The sequence below is a fragment of the Saccopteryx leptura genome, chromosome 2 (genome assembly GCF_036850995.1).
Source record: "Saccopteryx leptura isolate mSacLep1 chromosome 2, mSacLep1_pri_phased_curated, whole genome shotgun sequence".
Taxonomy (NCBI): Eukaryota; Metazoa; Chordata; class Mammalia; order Chiroptera; family Emballonuridae; genus Saccopteryx; species Saccopteryx leptura.
The window spans coordinates 320,556,079-320,567,580 of record NC_089504.1 but is presented as its reverse complement, the minus strand read 5'-3'; the positions used below and the strand labels follow the sequence as shown (position 1 = coordinate 320,567,580).

Below are 11,502 nucleotides of genomic sequence, written 5' to 3'. Positions count from 1 at the left end.
GTCCTTCTGTTTGCCATCTCCTGCACCCTCTGCACCCCTGTGTTTATCTCTTTTCTTTTTTTTAACAAGAGAGAAACAAAGAGACAGGGACAGACAGGAAGGGAGAGAGATGCGAAGCATCAACTCATAGTTGCGGCACCTCATTGATTGCTTCTCATATGTGCCTTGACCGGGGCCTCCAGTTAAGCCAGTGACCCCTTGCTCAAGTAACCTTTGGGTTCAAGCCAGTGACCTTGGGGTCATGTCTTCCTATACCGTGCTCAAGCCTGCGACCCGCACTCAAGCTGTCAACCTTGGAGTTTTGAATCTGGGTTGCTCCTTTGTGGCTAAACAAGGTGGAACATCTTTCATACGTTTATGGGGCATTTGTACGTCCTCCTCTGTGCGCATACAGGAGCAGCTCAATGTTGCTGTCTCTCTCTCCCTACCTCTCTCTCTCTCTCTCAAAAAAAAAAAAAGGCATCATATTACAGTCTTCTGAGGCTTGTTTTTCCTCTCACAATTATGTTTCTGAGAACTTATTGGTGTTGTTGCATAGAGCTGGCTGTCATTCATTTCTTTTCACAACTCTATAACAATCCATAATCCAATCTCCAATCTCCAATCCTGTCATTGAACATATGAGTAATTTCTTGTTTTTCTCTGTTACAGAACAGTTTCCCAGGAACATTCTTGTATACGTTTCCTTGGTATATATACTTTATGTATAGACCATATACAATAACTTTATGTCTGTTGAATCTAGTAATAAAATATCAGGGCTTGTATATTGTGACTTTTTGTTCGCTTCACTTTTTTTAGGAATTCATTTCTATTACATTTTATAAAAGTATTATCCCCCCACACACACAGATTGAAAATTAAAAACAAAACTGTTCCTCATCACATTTTGAGACATACTGCTCTCGGGAATGTACCGGGAGTAAAATTGTTGGGTCGAGAGTATGCAAAAGTTTAAGGGTGTCCAAATGCCAAACTGCTTTCTCAAATACTTGTACTGATTTGCATTCCCACCAGCAGCAGATGAGAGTTCCCACGTTGCTCCACATCTTCGGCAACACTCAGTATTGTCCACTTGTTAAAGTGGTGCCGACTCTGTGGGTATGGCAGCTTTTCACTCCTTTGTTGCTGAACGAGGTGGAACATCTTTCATATGTTTATGGGGCGTTTGTACGTCCTCCTCTGTGCTGGTCTGTTTGTTTCCTTTGCCTATTTTTTCTTTCTCTTCTTAATTTGTACAGTCCTTTTATATTCTAGATATTAGTCCCTTATCATTTAAATGCATTGCAGGGATCATTCCAAGTTTGTAACTTGTTTGAATTTTCTTGGGGTATCTTTTAATAATGGAAGGTCTTATTTTTAAAGTAATTGGAATTTATCTATTCTTTCCTTTTTTGGTTCGCCCCTCTTCCCTCCTCGCATATCACACTGTTTTCCTGCACAGCCCCTACTCAACTGATGAGCCCGGGAGCAGAGCATGCACAGCCCTTTTGAACCTGCACCCTCCAGCCTCCAGCTTCATCTCAATCCCACTTTATACTCTGTAGTTTATTCCAGAGCTTCTGTTTTCACCTCTAGTCTTTCCCTGCCACAGAGACCTCCTTTTGTCTGTTTGTCGAACCCCCAGTCACTCCTCAAACCCCAGCTCCAGCACAACCTCCTGTGTTGTTGTTTTTTAACAGCCCAGAGATCTATTTTTTAACACCTATTAAGCCATGAGTTCATAGAGAATGGGGTCCAGCAGCTCAGCCCCCCCCCCCGCCCCCGCTCTCACAGAGGGCCTCTCTGGGTGGAGCAGGTTGGCGCTTCGTTGAACCCAAGTCCCTTTCTCTTTGGCTTCCTTCTTTTTCTGATCATTTCCCTTCTCATATTTCAGGAAACCATCTTGGCTCCTGGAGTAATTAATATGCTCAGTGCATCCATTAATTCTCTTGGCAAGCATCTTGCCCTTAACTTGTTTGTTTCCCACAATGCCCACAGGGTCACACTGTGGCCTCTTCCAGTTTTGCCATGGTAACATTTGTGGGGCCTTCCTTTTGAACAGTGCCCATTCCCTTGATGTCTACAATACCACCTTTCTTATACATTCATGTGTATGTGGCCGAAGGAACAACTCTATGTTTCTAAAAGGCCAAGAGGACACACGGTAATGTCTCTCCTCATTCCCTGTGTCTCAGCCATTTTGGAAAATTACTGGACAATGGCAATTCCAGTGAAAGGCACACAACCTCCTCTTCATAGAAGTATCTCCAAACCCCTAAGCCTGAGCCGCCTCTTCCTCTGTTCCGTGGGCCCCGGGACGCACTAAGCTTCAGGTGATTGATAGCACAGGGGTTTCAAACTATGAAATGGGATAATTATTACTTTGGGTAAGTGTAATTTATTCAAGAGACACAATATTTCAAAACATAGGACTTCTTCACTTTGACATTCAGAGCACTGGGCAGAAATCACATGGCATCAACACCCGCCGCGAGCCTTCGCGAAAAACATAGGACTTCTTAACAATGGGTTGTTGGGAAGGGGGGGAAGGTCGGGAACCACTGCTCTTTTGCCAATGTTATCTACAACATCCATGACATCACTCTCCATTTGAACATTTCCAGGGACAGGAAGCTCACTACCTTAATGGGCTGGGCTGCTCTGATTGTTAGAAAGTGCTTTCTTACACTGACTCTGTTTCCTGCCTTGTCAGTATACTTACTGTTCTTCCCTCTCTCTGGAGAATCACACTGAGTCTTTCTCTCTTAGACATGGTCACCTCCAACACAGGAGGTAGCATCCCCCTCTGCCATAGCTCCTTTCTTCTGGCAGAAACGCCACCTTCAGTGATTCCCTCTGCACCTGCTCATCTTCTTGTGAACGGACTGCAGATTTTCCCAGCTCTCTCATAAACTGCACACCCGTTTGGGGAAAACCCCAGGACTGGTCTCGGCACAGAGGGGCCCTGACCCAGTTCGTATGAGTCTGTTGGTGCAGCAGGCGGGGCTGGAGGCCGCTCTGGCTGCCTTGTCAGCCCTGTGTTTCATACTGAACCCAGGAATTGATAAAAACCTGCAGATCTTTTTCATATGAAAAATCACTAGTTTGTTTATATGCATCTAATTTCTCCCTCTAATGCAGACAGAGTAACTATAGAATTCAATCTTACTGCTTTGACTCCTACTCGTATCTTTTGAAAAAGTTTTAACTTCCCCGTCTGTGTTTAGCTCTGCCCACCCCCTCCCACCCCCAGCTTCCTGTCAAGCAAATTTAATAAGAAAGATACTGTTTTTTTAAATGTTACATTCTAAGGATAATGCCCTGTGGCAAGTAATGCTCTCTGGAGCCTGTCTCCATTGCACTCTGCCTTTGGTGCACCAGGCCCCTGGCTCCCAGGAGCAGGGTCAGGGAAGGTGCACGTCTCCACGCCAGGCCCAGGGTGAGGCCCAGCTTTGCCATGGCTGTGGACAGTGACAATTCGTCTCCACCACCCAGGCCAGGAACATCTGAGTAATCTTGGACTCATATCTATCCTCTCTCCTATTGCTTAATCTTGCCTGGTCTTCATTAAAATTTCTCCCTCCTTTTCTTTCTATTACTTCTTTCTCCACACATTTCTCCTGAGACCATGGTGCTTGCACCAGCAATGGTCTTACCAACACAGACTCCCTGGATGTTTACAAGCCAAGCAATTCCCAAAGAGATGCCAGGCTCCTGTTAGGGGTATACCTTGGGCTGTGCCCTGGAAAGAGGGCTAGAAGTGGATCAGACCAGTCACTGGAAGACTCACATTTCAAGCAATGGAAACAAAGAAATATCCACTGGTTAGCAGTAGAGTGTGAGCAGAGGTTGCCAGATTTCCTTCTAAGGAAGGTTTCGGTTGGCCAGTACCCTGACTACATTTGTATTTCAGAGTGATCAGTGAAGATTAGTGATTACCACACTGAGAGGGCCCAGAGGCACCAGAGGGAGGCAGCCATGGGGTGGGGGCGGGGGCAGACTGAGAGAAGTGGGATTCAGGGGTGTGCAGAAGGGACTAGGGACAGAAAGGAGGCACCAGCTGATTGGATAGAGGAGGAAGAAGAGGGAGGAGTTGAAAGATGTGATAATACCTTGAAAAGCATGATTTTAGGAGAGGAACATTCTAGAAGTAGGTTGGGTGGTAGAAGAGCAAAGAGATGAAGACTTGGTTTTAGAGGGCCCTGGTCCTTTGCGTGAGGAGGTGGGTGACTCAGGACCAGGCCTGGTATCTGCCCGGATAGTGCCTCCTTCCCCCACTTCAGCATCAACAGTCCCACTGTGCTCTGGGTGCCGTGTGGGTGCTGGGGATTTGACAGTGCAAAATAACATCAGGCCACATCTATTGAACCAGGCATCTAAGTACTTTGCATAACTTAATTTAAACCTCCTAGCAACCCTACAAGTTAGGTACCATTTGATTCCCATTTCACAGATGAGGAAACCAAGGCACAAAGAAGTTAGTAAGCTGATGAATGTCACACAAGAGGTGGAGCCCAAATGCAGAGTTTGAGCAACTGCACTTTCCACTCCTCCTCCACCCCCCAGAATGCTCACTGCCTTGGCCTGCTCTCACTGGGCCTGTCAAGGTTCATAGTCTTGAGTCACAATGTTCTTATTTTTAACCCCAAATCTTAAACTCACTTGTGGTTTTGCCCTAAGTGAGGTTACCTTTGCAGTGGTCCCTCCGTAAGCATGGACAAGACTAGCACCTTCACTTTCCAGCTCTGCTGGCCCCTCTCACCCACCCAGCTCCATCCTTGCCGGCCCCACTTCTACAGTGACTCACGCTCTCTGCCTGGGAGGCCTAACCTTCTCTGTTTGTCTGAGACTAAACCCTGCCTTCCTCCTAGGGAAGCTGTCTTCCTGTCCCCTCCAGCCAGCAGAGCTATCTTCCTCCCCACTCCTTAGCATCTACTGTTTATATTAACCTTAAGCACTTAGCCTCAGAGAGCTACTTTCCTCTTTTCCCCAAGTTTTACATTAAGGCAATCATCTTATATTTCTCTCTTAGCCCAGAGCCTTGCATATAAGAATGTTAACCAATGATTTTAATAATATTAATAATATCCTTTTTGTGTGTGACAGCTAACAAAGGATCTGTCTTCATCTTCTACAACGCTTAGAGGGGCGATGGGTAGAAATGTTTACAGCTATTTACATATGAAGAAACTGAGGCTCAAAGAGGGTATAAGGTCATAAGGCTTGTAAGTATCGCCCGGATTTTTCCAGCTCCCAATTCAGTGCTATTTCCCCTGCACCTTGCTTTTGGTGTCCACGTGAGTAAATGCTGAATAAATACAGAAAGGAGAGGTAAGCATGGATTGAGGAAACGAGAGCTGTTCACGTTCATGTTAGAGGCAGGACTTGACATGGACCTTGAGAGAGGAGTAGGTTTGGGCTAAGCAAAGAGCGTATTCAGTATGGGAACTACAGCTCTTCTGAAAACAGACCAATAATGTAGAAGGATGGAAGTAAACACTTGGGCATATTTTAAAATAACAGTTATATTGAAATATAATTCAGAAACTATAAAATTCCCTCTTTGTAAGTGGACAATTCAGTGGTCTATAGTATATTTGCAGAGTTGTGCAACCATCAGTGATAATTTCATTAGAACATCTTTGTCATCTCATGAAGAAACTCCATACCACTGTCAATCACTCCTGTTTTTTCTCTCTCCAGCCCCTGGCACCATAATCTACTTTCTGTCTCTATGGGTTTGCCTATTCAAGACCATTTCATATAAATGTATTTATACATATGTGGCCTTTATGACTGGCATCTTTCACTTAGCATAATCTTTTTTTTTTAAGCCACATTAAAAAAAAATTTTTTTTAAATTTATTCATTTTAGAGAGGAGAGGGAGAGACAGAGAGAGAGAGAGAGGAGAGACAGAGAGAGAGAAGGGGGGGAGGAGCTGGAAGTATCAACTCCCATATGTGCCTTGACCAGGCAAGCCCAGGGTTTCGAACCGGCAACCTCAGCATTTCCAGGTCGATGCTTTATCCACTGCGCCACCACAGGTCAGGCCACTTAGCATAATCTTTTTAAGGTTCATTTGTCCTGTACAAATATTTCATTTCTCTTTGGAGCTAAACATATCACATTGTACAAGTGTACCATATTTTGTTTATTCATTCGTCAGTTGACGGGAATTTGAGTTATTTCCAATTTGGGGTTATTATCATCAATAACATTATCCTGCTTGAACATTCATAGATATATTTCCAATTCTTTTGGGTATATACCGAGGAATGAAATTGCAGTGTCACATGAATACTTTAACTTAACTTTTGAGGAACTAACTATCTATTTTCCAACATTTGTTATTGTCTTCCTTTTTTATTTTAGGCATCTTGGGTGGTTTGGTTTGTATTTCCCTGATGACTAATCAAGTTGAGCATCTTTTAATGTGCTTTTTGGTTACTTGTGTGTCTCTTCAGAGAATGTCTATGTAAATCCTCTGCCCATGTTTTAACTGAGTTATTCATTTTTTTATTGTTGAGTTGTAAGAGTTCTTCATATATTCTGGACACAAGTCCTATCATATACATTCTTTCTCCCATTCTGTGTATTATCTTTTCATTTTCTTTTCTTCTTCTTCTTCTTTTCCAAGTGAGAGGAAGGGAGATAGAGAGACAGACTCCTACATGTGCCCCAACCAGGATCCTCCTGGCAACCCCCATCTTGGGCCGATGCTCTGCCCATCTGGGGCCATGCTCCCAACAGAGCTATTTTTAGCACGTGAGGCAGAGGTTCCATGGTCATCCTCAGTGCCTGGGGCCAATGCATTCAAACCAATCGAGCCCTGACTGTGGTAGAGAAAGAGAGAGAGAGAAGAAAAAGGGGGAGGGGTAGAGAATCAGATAGTTGCCTCTCCTGTGCCTTGACTGGGAATCAAACCCAGGACATCCACACACCAGGCTGGCACTCTACCACTGAGCCAACCGACCAGGGCCATCTTTTCATTTTCTTGATGGTGTCCTTTGAAGCACAAAAGTTTTTCATTTTGGGCCTGACCAGGCGGTGGTGCAGTGGGTAGAGCGTCGGACTGGGATGCGGAAGGACCCAGGTTTGAGACCCCGAGGTCGCTAGCTTGAGCACAGGCTCATCTGGCTTGAGCAAAAAAAAAAAAAAAAAAAAAAGCTCACCAGCTTGGACCCAAGGTTGCTGGCTTGAGCAAGGGGTTACTCAGTCTGCTGTAGCCCCAAGGTCAAGGCACATATGAGAAAGCAATCAATGAACAACTAAGGTGTTACAACGAAAAACTGATGACTGATGCTTCTCATCTCTCTATTCCTGTCTGTCTATCCCTCTCCCTGACTCTCCCTCTATCCCTGTAAAAAAAAAAAAAAAATGTTTTTAATTTTGATGAAGACCAAGTTAGCTAATTTTTCTTTTGTAACTTGTGCTTTTGGAGTCATAACTAAGAAACCATTGCCTAATCCAAGGTCACAAAGATTATACCTATGTTTCTTGTAAGATTTTTATGATTTTAGCTCTTACATTAAGTCTAGGATCCATTTTAGGTTAATTTCTGTAAATGATATGAGGGAGGGGCCCAACCTCATTCTGTTGCATGTGGAAATCCAGTTGTCCCAGGACCATTTGATAAAAGGAGTTCTTTCCATTTTAATAAAGATTTCTGTTGAAAAAAAAAAAGGAGTTCTTTCTCCTTCCCCACTACCCCGTATAAGTGTCCTGGTACCCTTGCCGAACATCCACTGAACATAAATGTAAGGTTTATTTCCAGACTCAATTCTATTCCATTCTAGAGCATATTTTCTAAAGGATATTTTTCTCCAGCTGTGCTACCTGGTGACCCATCCTTCCCTGGAAGAGCAATGAAGAAATGGAGCAATCTCCCAAGCAGACTGTATTTCTTCAGATGGGTCGGGCCTCATCATAACTTCATCCTTCTGCAGGATTCAGAACACCCCCCCCCCTCATTGTTTTGCTGGCAGATGGTAGCTGACTGAACAGAGGACCTATCTCCTACCTCTCAAGGGTTTTTTGTTGTTGTTGTTTTTTAAACAGGGAGAGAGTCAGAGAGAGGGATAGACAGGGACAGTCAGACAGGAACGGAGAGATGAGAAGCATCAATCATTAGATTTTCGTTGTGCATTGCGACACCTTAGTTGTTCATTGATTGCTTTCTCATATGTGCCTTGACTGCGGGCCTTCAGCAGACCGAGTAACCCCTTGCTCCAGCCAGTGACCTTGGGTCCAAGCTGGTGAGCTTTTGCTCAAACCAGATGAGCCTGCTCTCAAGCTGGCGACCTCCGGGTCTCGACCCTGGGTCCTCCGCATCCCAGTCCAACACTCTATCCACTGTGCCACCGCCTGGTCAGGCCTCTCAAGGTTATTTTAATATTAAATTAGATTATTTACACAGGAGAATTTAGAAAGAGCTGAAGTGCTCTCCAAATGTAAGGTGTATTCTCATTACAATGCCTCTCCATCATGAATAAGACCTAAAAATAGAGAAAAATTATTTTTAACTTTCACTCATTGGGATCAATGTTGTTGTATCTCTATTATTGAAGTTCCAAATTAGTGAGGTTTGGAGTTTCAAGTAATTACTTCAGGAGGCTGTGAGCTTGCCACCAGGAGGACTGAATATGAATATTGGTCATCCTTTTCACTCCCGCATCCTTGAATGAGGGACTAGTTTGTGCTAGGCATGGTGCTAAGCTCTGGGAAAACCAGAGAATAAGGCAGACACAGCTTCTGTCCCCTGGAAATTCACAGTTTAACATGGAAGCTATACAATTCAACACAGTATTATAGTAAATGTGACCGTGATGGAGATGCAGAGTGATACCTCCAACCAGCCCTGGCATCAGTTTGCTCCATATGAACCAGGAGTATCTTCCAAACTGGAATAGTCTCTGCTCCTATTGTCTTTCAAGGAGGCAGAGGCTGTTCCAAGCTAAACTCAGGCCCTAACCCATATGTTCTGTAGCCACTGTCACAATGCCACACAGTTAGACTCGAGAATGGATGGGCAGGTGAGAACACGGGGTCCACCATCCTCCCAGACTCAGTTCTCAGGTGAGGCCCTGGCTGAAATCTGCCTCCATCTGCCTTCTGCACAATTTCTTTCCTAATAGTAGAGAAGGGCTCCTTGGTTACAAGCTAAGCCTCAGACCCTCTTCTTCTCTACCCACCCCCACCCCTGCCCCCCAAGAACACTCCTCCAGGGCCTGAAGGGGTGCCACTGTCAAAATCCCTCCCTCTTGCCTCCACTGGTGGAGAAGACAGAGGCTCACTCACACGTATGGCCCATTGCCCCCAAAGCCTGGGAAACCAAGCTGTGCGACCAGCTGAGAGCTGGATGGCTCCAAGGAGGAGAGCCCAGGCCCCCAGCCTCATCCTCAGCCTGGCTCTCGCCCTCACTAGGGCTGCTCTGATCACGGGCATCCAGTCAGCCAGCTCTGAAGTGTACTGGTGTCCCTTGGTGTGAGGAGAAGCCACAGACCCCAGCTTTCCTCTCACTTTCCTCCTCTCTCCTCTCCACCCAGGTTAATGATAACAGGACAACACCCTGCCTCCTCCTTCCTAGGGCTGCGGCAGCCACCTTCCTCCCCACCCCCATCCTCCTCCACACACCTCTCCCTGCCACCCTGTCATCTGACAACTCAGCATGACCTCGGGGCTACTCGGGTCACTCAGCCTCCTGCACACACTCCATATGCCATGTGTCACACACAAGGCCATGTGCCACATGTGAGCTCATGTGTCCCTCAGAGTCCCAGGCTCCATACCACATGTAGACACCCAAGAGTCCAGGTGATTCCCAAAGATTCCAAGCAGCCAAATGGGTTGGGGACTCCTGAGCAGCTGTCCCTGGCTCATTTCTTACTCTTTCTGCTCAACCTTCACTTCTTTCATGGTCCTCTCCCATACCCTTGGGGTGTCTGCTAGATTGTAGGGTCCTCCCACTGTTGGTCAAATAAGTTTGTAAATATGATATATATGTTTGCTCACTTATAGTTTGCATTGGGTGTGGGGGGCAGGCTGTAAGCAGACAAGGTCGTTATAGCCTAAGGTTTAGTTTTAAGACTAAGCCTTTCCCACCCTAAGTGACTTTGTATCAAAGACTTCCTTGTTTGTATATTGGATTAAGTGTTTTGATTTCTACACTATAAAATGGGGCAGACCGGGAGCTTGCTCTCTCTCGGTTCCTGAGACTAGCATTAAAGAGGAGAGTAGAAAAAGGCCACGTGGAGGAGAGGAGAAGCAGCCAAGATGACAGAGTGCTGAAGGCGAAGCCAGTTTGTGTAGAGTTTGAGCAGAGAGAAGGAGATGGGGAACAGAGGTGAATAAGGCTAGTGAGGTACAAACATTTGATTCTAGGAAACTTGGATAAGTCGGTGGCTTTGGGAGCCCTGAATAGAAAGGGAAGTGTTTTCCCACTGTGTGTATTTCTTGCCCACCAGATGCAAGCTAGGATAAAGATCATGGCCCACCAGTTCTTGGCTCCGTTGTTTCATTACCGTCTGTCCGAATCAGATGCGAACCTGCACGGGCCAGGCAGCTGTGATGGTGGCCATGGCTACTGTCTTTACATCCCACCTTTCAAGACAGACACCATGGTGCTGAGGAGTTAGTGGAGGACCCAGCCTCTACCACCACCTCAGAAGAGTGCCACTCTCCTCCCTCTTCCTGTGCTTGCCACTTAGACACATGGATGAGAAAGGGAAAGACCAACAGGGAGTGTGGTGACTGGAGGTGACTCAGGGAAAGCCACTCAACCTGAGATTTAATTTCTTCATCTGTCAAATGAAAGGACTATTCTCATCTCTAGGCTCATCTTTGTAGCTATCAAAGGCTGCCAGTCTGTGGTTGCTTCTGCATGAGCGACTCATAGCTGTGTCCCCAGTGGTGTGGGAAGAGGGCAGATATGCCAGCACTCCTGTCTCTCTGTCCCCCCTCCCAGCCCAGAACAACCCCTCCATTCTTTTCCCCTTTCTTGGCAGACCCCCACCCAGTCCCCGTGTGTGTGTTGGGGCAGGAGGCTCTGAACATCTTTGCAGCAGCTGCCCCAGGTGCCTGCCAAAGCCTACACTCTCCCCCCATCCACATGCCCCCCCCCCCACACACACACACATACATACGCAGGCCTACTGAAGAAACCAGCCCTGGTGACTGATCATAAACCCTATCCCTGCTGCGCCAGCGGCGTTGTGCAGTTTCTTCACCTTGCCACTCCAGAGCCCCAGAGACCTGGGGCTGTTAGGCCAGTAGACTGAGCGTCAGAGACCGCTGGGCTCCCGGATTCCCGCGCGGAGGCTCTGAGGCTATGTGATGGCAAAGAAAAGACACAGTGGATAGGCTTAGGTGTTCCTGCAAACTGCTAGGTGTCTCATCTTCAGAGGTGTGCTGTTGAGAATGGGGGGCCTCCTTGCTAGCTTCCTCTGCCGGAGCCTGACCTGAGCCCCATCTGCCACCCTCCGGCTGCACCCCGTAGGGGGCCGCTTCGGCTCCTCCCCGGG

The 11,502-nt window shown here is 46.4% G+C and overlaps 1 protein-coding gene across 1 annotated transcript in view; it reads right to left on the bottom strand.

Moving 5' to 3' along the window:
* The window catches only part of STRADA (STE20 related adaptor alpha), a 424,012-nt gene that overhangs the window by 158,500 nt on the left and 254,010 nt on the right, over window positions 1–11,502 (bottom strand). The gene's annotated exons all lie outside the window — the stretch shown is intronic.